Source organism: Odocoileus virginianus, chromosome 19, assembly GCF_023699985.2.
Source record: "Odocoileus virginianus isolate 20LAN1187 ecotype Illinois chromosome 19, Ovbor_1.2, whole genome shotgun sequence".
In the NCBI taxonomy this organism is placed as follows: domain Eukaryota; kingdom Metazoa; phylum Chordata; class Mammalia; order Artiodactyla; family Cervidae; genus Odocoileus; species Odocoileus virginianus.
The window spans coordinates 6,954,642-6,973,466 of NC_069692.1; the positions used below are offsets into that span (position 1 = coordinate 6,954,642).

The window sequence follows — 18,825 nt, forward strand, 5'->3', positions numbered from 1 at the left end:
TCTTATGTTAATAAATTTTTATTTTTGGATAAAAAGAAACACATGTTGTTGGATAAAAATAATTTATTGAGAGATAATACATGTATGATGGCTTAATGTCTCTTTCAGAATATAATTAGGTTTTAGGTCATAAAAAGATGCTAAAACAAGCTGTAAAAATTTCAAGGACTATTGAAAATAAATTTCAATATTGTGTAATTTGATTTAATTTAAAGTTTATCTGCCATATGTTATGCTTACCAAAGGGGAAGGGGAGTAAATTAGGAGTTTGGGATAAAAATATATACACTACTATATGTGAAGTAGATAACCAACTACTGTATAGGCACAGGGAAGTAGACTTGCTATTTTGTAATTATCTGTAATAGAGGAGAATATAAAAAAGAATATATAAAATATATTTATACATATGTATAACAGGTACATATGTATAACTGATTCATTTGCTGTATACTTGAAGCTAATACAGCATTGTAAGTCAACTGTATTTTAGTAAAAATTTTTAAAAAAGAGGAAAAAAAAGGTTTAGTTATTGTTTCAGTAAGCTAAAATAAAAAGGGATTGTCTTTCTAGAAAATATCTAGAAAAAAACACAAATGTTTTCTAATTAGTTCATCCAAATAAATCCATAAAATGTTTTGCCTTATTTATTTAATGAGGTTAAAGAACTGAAATGACAGCTTTTAACTTTGCACATGTTTGGAAAGATTTTCAAAGAAATGGTGGCATCACAATGAAATTAGGGCATGAGGAGGAAGGATCTTCAGAACTTCAAGACTTTCTTCAAAATAGAAAAGCATATTTTAAATTGTTCAGGTTTTCCAGTTTGTTTGGCCTGGGCAGCTTCCTGCATGTCTTGTTATAACTACTATGTTAAATTTAGTCATATGTTCAGAAAATGGAGAAAAATGTTCACCACTGGCAGGTGAAAACAGGAAATAAAAATATTGACTTGGGATGTTCCCAGGACAATTAAACAGCTAATGAAAGGATTGTAGTTCCTAAGGCCACCGTGAATAGGAATGTGGGCATAACTACCTCATTTGGCATCCAGTTGATTCCAATTCATGGTGCCTATAATTTCTGGCTATGCGAGCAGCAAGGCAAAATAGCTTGTATTACAGTAAAATAAAAAAAGTGCTCCCTAAAGGATTTATATTTTTAGGATGACAACAGAATCTTTTCTTCTTTAGGAAACACCTGGAATATTTGAAAATGCCCAGTCTTTCATTTTTATTCCAGGTGTAAACAAAAGGAGTGCCTACCTAATCACCAGAGACTTTGTTTACTTAGAGGACTAAGCTTTTTAGATCTAATATGACCTCTAACTAGAATTGTTAGATGTGATGGTAACACTGTCAGAAATTAATATCTCATTTGTTCATGTTCCAAATAGAACACTATGATAAATTATTTGGAAAGAATGTCTTTAAAGAAAAGCTATTCAGCTAAGAATCTTTTATGGAGGAGTTACCATGTATGAGGCACTATGAAAAAAAGAAAAATAGCGTTTACATTTTTTATCAAGAAAAGTTAAATTTGGTGGAATTTACTGAGAGGTGCTGACTTTTTAAAAAGCTTTATTTTATTGAAGTATAGTTGATTTATAGTGTTGTGTTAACTTCTGCTAGACGTGATAAATTTTACTTTCAGAAAAATATAAAGGCAGTTAACCATTTTTGGTAGTGGTTTTCAAGACTGATGGCAAAATGCATCAAGTACTTGCTCAGAATGTGTTTTGATAAAGGTTTCAATCATTCAAACAGTGGCTATTTCGTTTTCAGGAATTGTTTGTTGAGTGTCTTTCTTACAGGTGACGTCAGAAAAACAACTTTTGTTATCAATCACGTTTAAGGGATTAGATGGGAACTCTCAGTGCCAGGGGGAGGGAGCAGGAAGGGGAAGTTTCAAAAGCAAGAGAGTAAATCTCCGAAGTTCTCAGAGGCTAGGCGTCTCAGAGGGACAATAAAATCCCCCCGCCCTTTAAACTCCCACCAGATAAAAAGATGTTTGGGAGCATGAGAGGTTGGAGGACTTTCTTTGCCTCTTTCTTGGAGCCTGGGAAAATGACTGTGAGCCCTGCCTGACAACCTTGTCATATAATCAAGATACCCGAATATTTGGCCCTCAAAATGAGGCAAGGTTTACTTAGAAGCCAGTGGTCCCTGGAGAGTTCTCTCGGTGGGGATGAAGGGATGCCAGGGAGGAAGCAGGCTGCAGACGAGACACCTCAGAGGATGCTGGAGCGAGAGGGCGATCAAGCAAGAGGCTGAATGCCAACCTCATTCTAGACTACTCCACCCCCTCCCCATAACTAGACACTCCGTGTGGCGTAAATTGACTAAGTTGGTGTCTCACTTGACTAAGAAAACTCTAAAGTGGCTGAGAAAAAAACAAACTTGGAATGGATTTAGCTAAGTTTCAGTCATCCAGCAACTAAGCTCCAGTAGAGAGAGATTCGTTATGTTACACATCTGAATTTTGTTAATTAAAAATATTGAACTTCCAAAGATTGCCATGACTTCAGGGAATGTGCGTTATTTCCTGTGTATATGCAGAAAGTGATTATGGAGCACTTGCTTGACACTAGAATCAGCTTCACAGTTAGGAATGTAAACTATTTTACAAAAGTCCCCATAATGGATTCAGTGGAGAGAAGTTAATTACCAGATGTTGATATGCTCAGAAATGCTCATATAACCTATCAATTAATAAAATATGTAAAGTAATTACTGTTTTGAGTAAGAAATCACCAAGATCAACCAACTCTTTCTCTCTCTGCATCTGCTCAGTCATGTCTGACTCTTTGTGACCCCATGGACTGTAGCCCTCCCGGCTCCTCTGTCCATGAGAGTCTCCAGGCCAGAATGCTGCAGTGGGTTGGCATTTCCTCCTCCGGGGTATCTTCCTGACCCAGGGATCGAACCTGAGTCTGTTGTGTCTTCTGCACTGGAGGGCAGATTCTTTACCATTGTGCCACTTGGGAAGCCTGTATCCATCACAAAATCTTCAGGACTTTGCCTGTCAATTTCTAGGAATGACCACTTAAGATAGTAGATTCTGTTTTGTGGACAATGTTTGGAGTTGGTTCTGATATCCTAACTTTCTTTGTAGGTGTAAGACCAATGAAATAAAAACTATGCTTTTGAATTAAATTGCTTTTTTTTTTTTAACTTTTATGACTTTTCAGTGTAATTAAATTCAAAAATTTTAGTAAGAATTTCATTTAAGGATGCATTTTTTTCACATACCTGGTAATTAATAATTTCCAAGAGGGCTTTGAAGACCTCAAAGTTCTGAGTATGTCTGTGACTTGGATGGCTTTCCCCAATCACAGAATTGCAATGGGCACTATAATACATATCATAGATCTTGGAGATTTATGTCCAGACAAGCTCTATGCTCTGAGACTTCAGTGACTTAGGGTACCTTCTGAATTTATATAAGCTATAGTAATTAAGGATTATTTTGCAAGATTTTGACTAGAAATTTGGAATGTGTCCAGTCATTGTCTTTCTAACCTTAATCTCTTTTTTCTTGGAGTCAATTTTCAGATCCATTTTCTTGTAGGAGTTATATCATGCTTATTGCTAAAATTCCTAAAGATTACTTCCTGTTGGTTTAAAATTACTGTTAATAAAATTTCATGTATTATCATGGGAAACCTAAGATGGATGGTGTTTCTAATAGCCTATAACTGGAGCCTGAAAGGATGAATTATGTAAGTTAAAAAGTTTTATTTATGTATTTTTTAAAAGATTGTTTCTTTTGATGTGGGCCACTTTTTTCTTTTTTAACTCTTTACTGAATTTGTTACAATAATGCTTCTTTTTTTATGCTTTGTTTTTTTTTTGGCCACAATGTATATAGGATCTTAGCTCCCTGACCAGGGACTGAACCTGCATCCCATGTACTGGAAGACAAAGGCTTAACCACTGGGCCTCTGGGGAAGGTCCTTTGTACTGTTGATGTATAATTAGCTGCACACATTTATAGTGTAAAATTTGAACATTTTGTAATATGTGTACACCTGGGAAACCATCACTACAGTGAAGACAGTGAGCATACTCATCATGTTTGAGAGTGCCCTGTGTCTTTTGACAGCACCTCCTTCCTGCTTTCCCCTGTCTTCTCTCTTCATTTCCAGGGATTGTGCTGAATCTATAGATCAGATCGATAAGAACTGATGTTTTGACAGTATTGAGCCTTCCTATCCATGAACATGGAATCTCTCTGTTTATTCAGTGCTTTCATTTCTTTTATCTGAGTTTTGCAGTTTTCCACATACAGATCTTGTACCTATTTTGTTAGATTTATCCTTAGGTTTCATTTTTTGGGTACCAGTGCAAATGAAGTTGTGTTTTTAATTTCAAATTCCACTTGCTCACTGCTGGTAGTTGACAACACTTTGTATGGTCAGCTTTTAAAATTTTAGCCTGTCTGATAGCTGAATAGTGGTATCTCATTGTGGTGTTAATTGTACTTCCTTAATGATTGATAACATTGAACATCTTTTCCTGTATATGTATTGCCTGCCTTTTCCTGTATTTGCTGATATTTGTATTGCCATATGTATTTCATGAAGTATGTGTTAAACTCTTTTAAGATTTTCCTGTATGTAACTCAGAGGCCCACATGTTTGGTGATTCACTGGGAATACTCACAGGATGCAGAGTCAGAGGTATTCATGAGTGTGTTTTAGTACAGTGATCATCAATAGAAAAGGATGGACTAGGTAGTCTGGAGGAACCTGATGCAGAGTTCCAAAATGCTTCTTAGGAGTGATTACACCCAACACATTCCTTTCACCAGTACTGAGATGCAGCAGTGTATGTGCAGCATTTTGGTCCAGAGAAGCTTGTTTGAGACTCAGAGTCCGCAGTTTCCATTTGGGGCCAGTCTTATACGTACTCTTTGCTGACACAGCCAGCCATAGTACCAAAATTTGAGAAGAAAAGTAGGTAGTCACCATCAATCACATTTTTAGTACAGTCATGGCAGCCTGGTGCAGCAGGGTACTACATACAGTACCCAAAGTGAGCAAAATGCCCTTATTGACGTAGGGAAATTTCCAAAAGCCCAGTCCCCAACCAAAGGCCAATGCTGCAAACAGACCCTTTTGAAGATTTGTTGTTGTTATTCAGTTGCTAACTCATGACTGACTCTTTGCGCCTCCGTGGACTGTAGCACCCCAGGCCTCCCTGTCCCTCACCATCTCGCAGTTTGCCCAAGTTCATGTCCATTGAATCGGTGATGCTATCCGAACATCTCATCCTCTGCCACCTTCTTTTCCTTTTGCCTTCAGTCTTTCCCAAAGATAGCAACCTCAAAAATACTGTGTTAACTCTTTCTTGATAGACACACGTATACACTCACACATACACACACAGATACTTTTATTTTCATCGAAACATTCTGATTACTATGGGACATCCAGGAAAAAGTTATAGTGAACCAGAAAAAAAGCATTGGACTGAGAAAAGTTACAAGTATAATCTACAGGGCAGTAAAACTTCTAGGAATGTGGTATTTGCCTTGGGGCCATAGTCACTGGCATTTGGGCCAGAAATACGTTTATAGTATTCTAGTAAGAAATGCACTTCATTTAAAGATAGAACCTGCTTTAATTGATGAGACATTGAGCCTGGGAAGAGAGTGAGATTTACAAAAAATAGAAAGCTTTCTCCAGATAATTTTTTAGGATGGCTGAAGGCCCACAGGGCAGACTGGAGACTATAAGTAAAGAATGAATCCAGAGGGAGATTCCAGTGTGGTAGCACCTTAAGACCAGAGAAGAAGTCTGGGATGGATATATTTTACTCACCCAGGAAAGCTAGAGGGTCTGACTTTGGGGACATGAATCCCTCTATATGAAGCTGTGGTGCTGTCTTGAATTTACTCTGATTATAGTTTTTTTTGAGCAGCTTGCATCAAATTCTCTACCTTTCTCCTCATGAAGGCTTATTGTAATGTATTAAACAATAACCTCTTCAACGTTCTGATGGTAAAAAGTACTTCTCATAAGGCTGTTTCTTAAACTATGTCTCAATAGAAGCCAATAAGTTAGGAAGGAGAAAGGGAAATATGTGCAGATTAGTAGTTCAGTCTAAGTGGGCAAGGTACTACTTGCTGGTTAGTCTTAATCCAAGGACAGATTTTAGAGCATTTGGTGGCATTGACTCCTGGCATCTCTCAAACATCAATAAATATTGCTTTTCTTGGCTTTTGATAGTTATTGTAAGACACCATGTTCAAGATTAGGTTTTCTGAAAAGTACCCAGAAAATAGGCATCAGAGGCATTTACATTAATAGAAAGAGGCACTGATTTTGTATTCACATTGTCAAATGAAAATAAAAGCAGTCAAGAAAGATGTCCCCTCTCTTCAAATGAGAAGATGTGCATTTTCCAACCTAAAATAAGGAGGTGGTTTTCAAAAGAATATTACTATATGCAGACAAAATAATCTGACCTTGAGATTATGATCACTACCTAGATAATTTATAAAGGTTGTTGGTTAAGAATGGAAAAGGGGCTAATACCAGATGTGTGTCTTTGATGAAAATATAAGTATTTAGATTATGGGCCATAAAGTGTAGTTTGATTGAATGGATTTTCCTAGGTCATATTATCAATTATATTATCATATTATCAATAACATCATATTATCATATATCATATTACCTGTCCTTCATAAGAAAAATATATTTTGGTAAATATCTTTTTTACCTGTGTTAAACATCAAAAAATCAGAAAAAAACCCAAACAAACAGTTCCCATAAAATCTTTCAGCCCTAATGGGAAACATCAGTTGATATAGTTTTATTTTTCAAATTCTAGTTTTGTTAAATAAAGACAATTTTTATTGGTACCATTGTTATGGTGGAGCTAATGGTGAGTTATTGGTGTTAGTTTACTGTCCAAGAGTCATAAACTTAGTGAATTTTTCTATTGTTTTGGGTCTAATTGCTCGAAACCTTAAAAAAATATATTACTCATTCCAGTATGAAAGAGCATATAACAAGAATATTATGGCTAAGAATAAAAGCCCAAATACAAGGCTACTTAGAAACTTTTGTATGTTCTGTAACAATTATGTATAGACCTGAAGTATTTTAATATTGTATTTCATTCATGGTAAAGTTTATGCACACCTTTTGAACATGTTTCCACTTCAAATATTAAGGTGACTGAATTCATTTAGTTTCATGAAACAGCTTAATGTTTCTTGAAATCAGCTGTGCAAAAAGAAGAGGAAAATAATTGCTGACAAAGGGAAATACTAGCCATGAAAATCAACATTATAACTGTATCTACAGGGGCAGAAAGTGAGGTGAGAGTCTGGTGATCATATGATTAATTTTCTCAGAGTAAATACAACCTCAGAAGATAATGATGGTGATGATGATAGTGATGGTGGTGGCATCGGTGATGGTGATATTGGTAATAATATCAACACCAAGTATCAACTATCAAGTACTTATTGGGTATCAGGCATTGTTCTAAGCACTATTCTTGCACTAATTCATTTGATCCCCAAGGACCACTAATAGGTAGGTATTATTTTTACTCCTATTTTTACAAATGGATTGAGAAACAGAGATTATTAATAATGTGTTTGAGGTCACATAATAATAGTGGTAGAGGTATGATTGAATGCCAGGTGTTTTAGTTTAAGTACTGTTCTTGAAACCCACACTTTTTTTTTTTTCCATTTATTTTTATTAGTTGGAGGCTAATTACTTTGCATCATTGCAGTGGTTTTTGTCATACATTGAAATGAATTAGCCATGGATTTACATGTATTCCCCATCCCGGTCCCCCCTCCCACCTCCCTTTCCACCCGATCCCTCTGGGTCTTCCCAGTGCACCAGGTCCGAGCACTTGTCTCATGCACCCAACCTGGGCTGGTGATCTGTTTCACCCTAGATAATATACATGTTTCGATGCTGTTCTCTTGAAACATCCCACCCTCGCCTTCTCCCAGAGTCCACAAGTCTGTTCTATACATCTGAGTCTCTTTTTCTATTTTGCATACAGGGTTATTGTTACCATCTTTCTAAAGTCCATATATATGTGTTAGTATACTGTAATGGTCTTTATCTTTCTGGCTTACTTTGCTCTGTATAATGGGCTCCATTTTCATCCATCTCATTAGAACTGATTCAAATGAATTCTTTTTAATGGCTGAGTAATATTCCATGGTGTATATGTACCACAGCTTCCTCATCCATTCGTCTGCTGATGGGCATCTAGGTTGCTTCCATGTCCTGGCTATGATAAACAGTGCTGTGATGAACATTGGGGTGCACGTGTCTCTTTCAGATCTGGTTTCCTCAGTGTGTATGCCCAGAAGTGGGATTGCTGGGTCATATGGCAGTTCTATTTCCAGCTTTTTAAGAAATCTCCACACTGTTTTCCATAGTGGCTGTACTAGTTTGCATTCCCACCAACAGTGTAAGAGGGTTCCCTTTTCTCCACACCCTCTCCAGCATTTATTGCTTGTAGACTTTTGGATAGCAGCCACCCTGACTGGCGTATAATGGTACCTTATTGTGGTTTTGATTTGCATTTCTCTGATAATGAGTGATGTTGAGCATCTTTTCATGTGTTTTTTTGCCATCTGTATGTCTTCCTTGGAGAAATGTCTGTTTAGTTCTTTGGCCCATGTTTTGATTGGGTCATTTATTTTTCTGGAGTTGAGCTGGAGGAGTTGCTTGTATATTTTTGAGATTAATCCTTTGTCTGTTGCTTCATTTGCTATTATTTTCTCCCAATCTGAGGGCTGTCTTTTCACCTTGCTTATAGTTTCCTTTGTTGTGCAAAAGCTTTTAAGTTTCATTAGGTCCCATTTGTTTATTTTTGCTTTTGTTTCTAAAATTCTGGGATGTGGGTCATAGAGGATCCTGATGTGATTTATGTTGGAGAGTGTTTTGCCTATGTTCTCCTCTAGGAGTTTTATAGTTTCTGGTCTTACATTTAGATCTTTAATCCATTTTGAGTTTATTTTTGTGTATGGTGTTAGAAAGTGTTCTAGTTTCATTCTTTTACAGGTGGTTGACCAGTTTTCCCAGCACCACTTGTTAAAGAGGTTGTCTTTTTTCCATTGTATATCCTTGCCTCCTTTGTCGAAGATAAGGTGACCATAGGTTCGTGGATTTATCTCTGGGCTTTCTATTCTGTTCCATTGATCTATATTTCTGTCTTTGTGCCAGTACCATACTGTGTTGATGACTGTGGCTTTTCAGTATAGTCCGAAGTCAGGCAGGTTCATTCCTCCAGTTCCATTCTTCTTTCTCAACGTTACTTTGGCTATTCGAGGTTTTTTGTATTTCCATACAAATTGTGAAATTATTTGTTCTAGTTCTGTGAAAAATACCATTGGTAGTTTGATAGGGATTGCATTGAATCTATAGATTGCTTTGGGTACAATAGCCATTTTGACAATATTGATTCTTCCAATCCATGAACACGGTATATTTCTCCATCTGTTTGTGTCCTCTTTGATTTCTTTCATCAGTGTTTTATAGTTTTCTATGTATAGGTCTTTTGTTTCTTTAGGTAGATATACTCCTAAGTATTTTATTCGTTTTGTTGCAATGGTGAATGGTATTGTTTCCTTAATTTCTCTTTCTGTTTTCTCATTGTTAGTGTATAGGAATGCAAGAGATTTCTGTGTGTTAATTTTATATCCTGCAACTTTACTGTATTCATTGATTAGCTCTAGTAATCTTCTGGCAGAGTCTTTAGGGTTTTCTATGTAGAGGATCATGTCATCTGCAAACAGAGAGAGTTTCACTTCTTCTTTTCCTATCTGGATTCCTTTTACTTCTTTTTCTGCCCTGATTGCTGTTGCCAACACTTCCAAAACTATGTCGAATAGTAGTGGTGAGAGTGGGCACCCTTGTCTTGTTCCTGATTTCAGGGGAAATGCTTTCAATTTTTCACCATTGAGGGTGATGCTTGCTGTGGGTTTGTCATGTATAGCTTTTATTATATTGAGGTATGTTCCTTCTATTCCTGCTTTCTGGAGAGTTTTAATCATAAATGGATGTTGAATTTTGTCAAAGGCTTTTTCTGCATCTATTGAGATAATCATATGGTTTTTATCTTTCAATTTGTTAATGTGGTGTATTACATTGATTGATTTGCGGATATTAAAGAATCCTTGCATTCCTGGGATAAAGCCCACTTGGTCATGGTGTATGATTTTTTTAATATGTTGTTGGATTCTGTTTGCTAGAATTTTGTTAAGGATTTTTGCATCTATATTCATCAGTGATATTGGCCTGTAGTTTTCTTTTTTTGTGGCATCTTTGTCTGGTTTTGGAATTAGGGTGATGGTGGCCTCATAGAATGAGTTTGGAAGTTTACCTTCTTCTGCAATTTTCTGGAAGAGTTTGAGTAAGATAGGTGTTAGCTCTTCTCTAAATTTTTGGTAGAATTCAGCTGTGAAGCCATCTGGTCCTGGGCTTTTGTTTGCTGGAAGAGTTCTGATTATAGTTTCGATTTCCTTGCTTGTAATGAAACCCACACTTTTTATATGGAAGATTGATAAGTCTGATGTTCGTAGTTCCCCAACTATCTCATGTGATTGTGTTCAGAGACGGAAAAGTGGGTGAATGGGAAGCCTTTTGCAAACTTAGACTGTAGTAAACAATGTAAGGGTAGATAATTTAATCAAAACCATTTATCCAAAATTTTAGCAAGATATTTAAAGTAACGACAGACTGACTTGGTTTTACAGGTAAGTTTTTATATCCTGGGCTAGAAATACTGCTTCAGTGTGCATTAGTCTGATTTTTCAGAGAAGCCTAATGTGTGAGTCAAGAAGATGATGACCTACAGGGAGTGTTTAAGGCTACTGGAAAGACTTTCTTATTTCCAAATTATCCCTAACAACATCTCCTGGTGCTGGGAACTCCTCCACTGGAGGCAGTGTAGTACAAAAAGGACTATGTCAGAGAGCATCAGGACCAATGTGGCAGGCAGTAGTGTGCCAACAAGGTGGAGAGGCAGGAAGATGAATTTGGCTTTAGTTCTTTGTAAATTAAAGTCTTTTCCACTTTTAACACTCTTTGAGGGAAAGTAATGACTGTTAAAATTCACAGCCTCTTGGGATTAATAATCAAATTAATCACTAATACCTAGTGGACATTTACTAATTAAATTCTTCCCCAGGTAGAATATGTATATTAATATATATGTGTATATATTAGAGAAGGATATATACTATGATGAATGACACTGATGAATAGTCACTGGGAGGAAGTCTGATGGAACCTGGGGGGGGTGCCATAGAGCCTCAAGAGGGTGCTATGGATCCTTAAGAGGGTGCTATGATGAGAGCTGTATTTTTTTTTTTTTTTGATTAATTAAAAAAATTTTTGACTCTACCGGGGTCTCTTTTGTGGCACACAGGTTTTCTCTAGATGTGTCACTCTTGTGGCTGCTCTTGTTGTAACTCAAGTGGGGTGAACTGTGGCCCCAGGGCATGTGGGATCTTAGTTCCCCAACCAGGAATCAAAACTGTCCCCTACACTGGAAGATAAATTCTTAACCCCTGAACTACCAGGGAAGTCCCCAAGAGCAGTCATTTTTTATTTCATATCATTGCTTTTTCTGTCATTGCTGTAATTTCACTGCCCACCCCACTTTCTCATGGTACCCTGCAGCCTTCCGCTTACCTCATCAAAGTGCTAAGGATTCCTACCATGCCCTCCTGTTCATTAACCCCCTTCCTTCCTTCCTCATTTCATCATCTCCTGCACATGCTAATCCTGAAACTTGTGTTTTGATCAGACTTGCCAGATACACAAACTCTGGGAATGAACTGAGTGGTGGAAAGAGGAGTATGTCTGGGACTATTGATCTTTTACCCTCATTGTCTACTCCTTTCTTAGTGTACAGGACTGTCTTCTGAACCCTGTAGGTAAAGTTCAAGAGTTGGAACTTTAGGTTTTGCCCAGGGAATCTGGAGTAACAGTTTTAGAGATGAAGATGGTTATAGTTCAGAATTTTTTTTTAAAGGAATGAGTTCATGCAAACCCCAAATTGAAGACTTCCCTAAGATGTGGCAAATCTTCTGGTTTCCATTACCATGACATTTCCATTTCACCACATCTAAATATTAGGTGCCCACTTGTTTGGGTACCAACCTTCCAACACATCTCAACACACTTCCACACTACCATTGGCCCTAAAACCAGTCCATGTACCTGGACTTTCAGTAATGGAAATAGTTCTCCTATTATTTTCATGCACAGTGGAGTAGAAAAAATATGTTGATCAGTTCTATGATTTGTGAATGGTTTAAAAGGTGGTTACTATGTTGAGTGCATCTAGTTTGTTCACGTATCCAAGCACAGGTCTGAAAAGATTTATTCCTCTTCATTATGTCAAGATTCCTAAGTGGCACCGGATGAAATTTCAGACTGGGACATGGTTACCCTGGTTACGTTTCATTATGTACTGTGAAATGTTAAAGAGAGAAGGATTTGTGTTTGTGTTTCATAAAAATTAGAATTAAAATCTCCTTAAGGGAAGGGATTTTTGTCTGTCTTATTCACTGGTGTTTGTCAGCACCCGGAGCACTGTGGGTTCTGAGTCAGTGATTATTGACTGAAAACAGCTTCACCATATGTCTTAATATTTGCAATGGAATTAGGCACTAGAATTATTGTGCCATGTTTCTATACTTATCACCTGAGTCTCCTCGCCCCAACCTCCAACTTATTTTCTACCATAACATGATCAGAATTCACCAGGATATAATTAAAAGTCACTATTATTTCATTGATTATTTAGCAAAATCTATATAACTATTTTTAATACACAGAAAGCTCTGAGTGGAAAACAAAATTAATCTTGGTACTGAATGTCTCAGATAATATCCAGACTTGAATGAAAGTGTGCAGTATACACTATCATGACCACTATATTAGCAGGTGCTAATTTGCTCAGTTTATTTGGCTGATAAGATATTATTTCATAGAAAGCATTGCTTTGGTTTTATAGTTTGGGTCACTAAAGAAGAAAACAGATTTTCTCTTGCTTTTGGCTTCTTAAGTTTTAGAAAGGGAATGGATATAGGAAGTCAGACTCATCCTTGTCTCTCTATGAAGGTAATTAAAAAAAATCATCAATAAGTTGGGAGTTTAGAATCAGAAATGATGGCATATATTGCTGTTCTAAACAGTAGAAAGTGAGAAACTAATTGGATTTCCTTGGAGATGAAAAGGACCCTGTTTCTCACTGCTCTTTTAGAGGTAAAACACACAAGTGATTCTGTAATGGTAGATTTGATCGAGCTTAATAAACGCTTGCTTGTTTTAAACTAATTTAGACTTCACTTGAGCAAACTTCTTGTTGTGGTGTGATTTTATTTTAAAGGTTTGGAAATATCCTGAAAATCTCAAACAACTACCAATGTATGCCATATTGTATCTTGGACATCTGATTATTTGATGAGATGTGGACCTATATTGAGTCTGAATACAAATTTTATAACTTTAATTTTTGCTCATGGGATTGTACATTTATTGCAGGAAGGGTAATAGCATTGAGAATTCTAGAAGTGGTAAAAGCAAAAGACATTTTTCTTTTTTTCAAAAATCTTTAAGAATAATTTATTTTTAAATTCAACAGTGATGAATTATGGGATTTATGACATACATAGAAGTAAAGTGCATGATAATAACAGCATAAAAGATAGAAAAGGGATGGGGAATACATGTAAATCCATTGCTAATTCATTTCAATGTATGACAAAAACCACTGCAATGTTGTAAAGTAATTAGCCTCCAACTAATAAAAATAAATGGGAAAAAAAAAGAATATAAGGAAAAAAAAATAAAACAACATGCAGACATAAAAAAAAAAAAAAAAGATAGAAAAGGGAGATGCAAGTATACTGCCATAAACTTTTTTACAGTACTTATAATGGTAAATGACATAAGGTCAGCATGTGATAGGTTACAGAGTTACATTGCAATCCCTGATCAACCATTATGAAGGAAAAAACAAAGAAGCATGGCTAGTAAGTCAGTAGAAAAGATAAAAGGGAATAAAAAATATTTAAGACAAACAAGGTGCAAACAACAGATGGGACATAGAAACCTTTAGAAGGATGGGTGACTTTTAACCAAATCATATATATATTTATATGATTAGATATAAATGTATGTAATGGTATCACGTGTAAAAAGCAGATTGACTAAAAAGTAAGACCCAGCGATGTCCTGTTTACAAGAGACTGATTTTAAATATAAGATCATAGATACATTAAAGGAAAAGGATAGGAAAAGACACATCATGAAAACATGTCAAAAGGAACCAGAAAACTTTATTTTAATGTCAAAGTAGACTTTAGAACAAGAAATATTACCAGGAATAAAGAGAGATCACATTTTGATAATTGATTTATCCAAAGAATCCAACTACCCAAAATGTTTATGCAGCTAACATCTCAGCTTCGAAATACAGCAAAAATGGATATAACTGAACACTTTTTATTGTAAGCGTTTAAGTTTCTCAACAGGGATTCTCTTACTACTGGAACGTTCATAAATCTAAATTTCATGGATGAGAAGGATTTACTATATAATATTTAAACCATTAATACTTGTACTGTTTTTGTGAAGATAAAAATCTAATTTCTAACATTAATGCATTCAGGAGTATTAATTAAAATATTTACTCAAGAAATATTTAGTATGTGCCAACTACATACCAAACACTTTATATATATTAATTAGCATAATAATTCACATTCAGTTCAGTTCAGTTCAGTCGCTCAGTCGTGTCCGACTCTTTGCGACCCCATGAATTGCAGCACGCCAGGCCTCCCTGTCCATCACCAACTCCCGGAGTTTACTCAGACTAATGCCCATCGAGTCGGTGATGCCATCCAGCCATCTCATCCTCTGTTGTCCCCTTCTCTTCCCACCCTCAATCCCTCCCAGCCTCAGGATCTTTTCCAATGAGTCAACTCTTCACATGAGGTGGCCAAAGTATTGGAGTTTCAGCTTCAGCATCAGTCCTTCCAGTGAACACCCAGGACTGATCTCCTTTAGGATGGACTGGTTGATTACACATAAGAAAACTGGCACTCAGTGAGATTACACACCTGCCCAAATTCACACAGTAAGGAGCACAGACAAGATTTGAACTCAGAACTGTTGGCTTGAAATATATACATGTTTTTAATAACTGTAATTTTGGTCTCCATATAAGTGATAGTCATTCTCTGAATCATCAAGGAGTTTGCATAGGAAGTAGTACTATGTGTTGGTTAACCAATCCTGCCTCAGAGAACTACTAAACACCATCCCACTTATTTCCAGTGGGAACCCCATTCATTAGGATTCACAAAGACTGCTGCTGCTGCTGCTAAGTCACTTCAGTCGTGTCCAACTCTGTGCGACCCCATAGACGGCAGCCCACCAGGCTCCCCCATCCCTGGGATTCTCCAGGCAAGAACACTGGAGTGGGTTGCCATTTCCTTCTCCAACTAGCAGAGTCTAAATACCTACAAGAAACCATGAAAAATTTTCTGGAAAGCATACTATGATTTTAAAAGTCTATATTTAATACTACCGTATTTTTTAAAATTTATTTTTATTAGTTGGAGGCTAATTACTTTACAATATTGTAGTGGTTTTTGCCATACATTGACATGAATCAGCCATGGATTTACATATGTTCCCCATCCTGAACCCCCCTCCCACCTCCCTCCCCATCCCATCCCTCTGGGTCTTCCCAGTGCACCAATCCTGAGCACTTGTCTCATGCATCCAACCTGGACTGGGGATCTGTTTCACACTTGATAATATATATGTTTCGATGCTGTTCTCTCAGATCATCCCACCCTCGCCTTTTCCCATAGAGTCCAAAAGTCTGTTCTACACATCTGTGTCTCTTTTTCTGTCTTGCATATAAGGTTATCATTACCATCTTTCTAAATTCCATATATATGTGTTAGTATACTGTATTGGTGTTTATCTTTCTGGCTTACTTCACTCTGTATAATGGGCTCCAGGTTCATCCATTGCATTAGAACTGATTCAAATGTATTCTTTTTAATGGCTGAGTAATATTCCATAGTGTATATGTACCACAGCTTTCTTAACCATTCGTCTGCTGATGGACATCTAGGTTGCTTCAAGGAAACCAGAACTGAAAGAGACACGTGTACCCCAATGTTCATTGCAGCACTGTTTATAATAGCCCAGACATGGAATACTACCGTATTAATAATGGGTTGACCAAAAAGTTTGTTTAAGAGTTCTTCCACGCTGTTAAAATAGTTGCAAGTAGATGGTTTGAAAAAACTTGAATGAACATTTTGATGAACCCAGTATTTGTCAGGGTTTCTCCTGGTGGCTCAGACAGTAAAGAATCTGCCTGCAATGCAGGAGACCTGGGTTTGATCCCTGAGTTGGGAAGATCCCCAAAGGAGGGTGTGGTAACCCACTGCAGTATTCTTGCCTGGAGAATCCCATGGACAGAGGAGCCTGGCGGGCTACAGTCTATGGGGCTGCAAAGAGTTGGACACGACTTAGCAATTAAGCACAGTACAGCACAATATTTGCTAAATGAACGAATAGATGCTATTTCTCCTGTCAAATGATATTATCAGGGCTTGAAAAGTTTAGTCGCTTAGTTGTGTCTGACTCTGTGACCCCATGGACTGTAGCCTACCAGGCTCCTTTGTCCATGGGCTTTTCTAGAATTGATAGAATCTTCCTATTGTAATATTTCCCTGACCTTATTAATTAACCAAATCTTAAAAACTTGTTTTAGTAAACGAATTAGAAATGAATCAAAGAAATATGGGAAGCACATTGGTTTAAAAAAATAGGATTGAAATAAAAGTATATGTTCTGATTGCAACCAGAACTCAAAAACTATTTTGAGGCTCATCAAAACATCAAAACCTATGACAGTCATCTTCATATTCATATCTCAGACATGTTCACTCTTTAAATCTCTTGGAACAGGGTTAGCAGAATTGAAGTGTTGCTAAGGAAACATATCAAGCACAAACATAAAAAGCGTAACAAGTTCAAAGGGTTCTGGGGACTTATTATAAAGACCTAAAACCTGCCAAATAATTGGAACAATAAAAGTGGAAAATTAATTTCAAGCAAGACTAAACATTTCAACCAACTGCTGAGAAAATTTTGAAGAATATATACATATGGGAAAAAGAGGTGAGGACTTTTAAAGATTCAAGTGGTTAATTAACAAAGACTGAAGCCAAATGCAAGCATTGGGAGTATAGCAGAAAAATTTGGTTTCTGGTTTCACAAAGGGGAATTTGCTTTAATCAAATTTATTAGTAAGAAGGATGAGGGTAGAGAGAACAGGCTCCTTGAAGCAGTTGAAAAATAGACCAATATTCTAAGCTTTGAGATTTGATGTATTTCTTGGTCCAAGTAAAATAAAACCAGGGTGTTAAAGGAAGTAGAGACAGAAATAAGAGACTCTTTTTTATGAATAGTTTTACAAGTGCACTTAGCTCTGGAGAGACCCCCTAGGATTAGCCAATATGATGGAATTATTTTAAAGGGTCTGGGAATATACCAAGTGGCTTGCATACCAGTTGACATCACTCATAAAAATGTGTTAAAAGGTGTTTTGAGGGTCAAATGAAGAAACATTTGGAAACTTATTTGATGAAAGAATGCCAGCTGACTTTTTTAGATGGGAAAGAGATGCTTCATTAACTTGTCAAAATGTCAGAAAGGTATTATTTCTGAGGAAGGAAAGAGGTGTTATAATATATCCTTTGCATTTTGATAGTGGGCAATTTATTGACATGCTTTACTGGGGTTAAAACGATCCTTTCTCTTAAAAGTGGCATAATGGGAAAATGGGTAGATTGAACTGAAACTTGCTTAATGGGAAGAAACAGATGTCATTTGTCAACTGAAGCTTCGCTAGTTCAGAAAATCACTGTCTATCTCTAGAGGATTTTGTTTAGGCAGCCATGGGAACAGTCTCTCCTTTCTAGACACCAGTGTAGAATAGATGTAAACCCTGTGTGTATAGGCAGACTCATATTATACTTGATGTGTGATATAAGGTTCAAAAATTTATTTTTTAATAAAGTTTCAAAGCTAAGGGAAACATAGTCCCATCCGAGACATCAGTTTGGCAGCCTCTATATTCATTTCAGGGATCCTGCCTTTGGATAAGTCATTCTTGGAATTTCTCTCGTGGAATTGTCCCACAAGACCATGGCAAGCTTCAAAAATTATATTTAACAGAGAAAAATGTTCATACTTTGAGTGCAAATATTACATTTGGGAGAGATCCAAAGAAATCAGAGTCTCAGCTGGTAAAGAAAGTGAGAGATTAAACTGTTACTAATTTTTTAAAAAACGGGGTGTAACTATTAAGTCAAGAAAGGGACATTCTTTTGTGGCTTGTAATCTGGTTTTCAAAGTCATTCCCAAAGCATTTGAAACATACTTTGATCAGTGAGGTATGGTTGTTACAGGACAAAGGATTCTCAAGGTGATGGCTTTGAAAGATAAATTTAGTATAAGTTCCAGTATGTTGGCTAGAGAGCCAGTCTCATGGTGTTTATGGTTTTAACTTATAAAGAGAGAGAAGTAGAGGGTGTTGATGTCTAGTGAAAATTTCTTGATGATTTTAAGACATGGAGCAATACACAGTTAAATTTTTATAGGACAATAAAGAGTCAAGTTTTTGATGTAGTTTATGTAGAGGAAAGAGTATGGTACCTATTGGAAGGCCAGAGCTGGGGCTATGTGAAACTCAGATCAGTCACTTTGACAAAGAAGGCTGGGGAGGGATA

At 36.6% G+C, this 18,825-nt stretch overlaps 1 long non-coding RNA gene across 5 annotated transcripts in view; it reads left to right on the forward strand.

Moving 5' to 3' along the window:
- LOC139029684 (uncharacterized) overlaps positions 1-18,825 on the forward strand; it is a 297,875-nt gene that overhangs the window by 45,982 nt on the left and 233,068 nt on the right. The window lies entirely within an intron of this gene.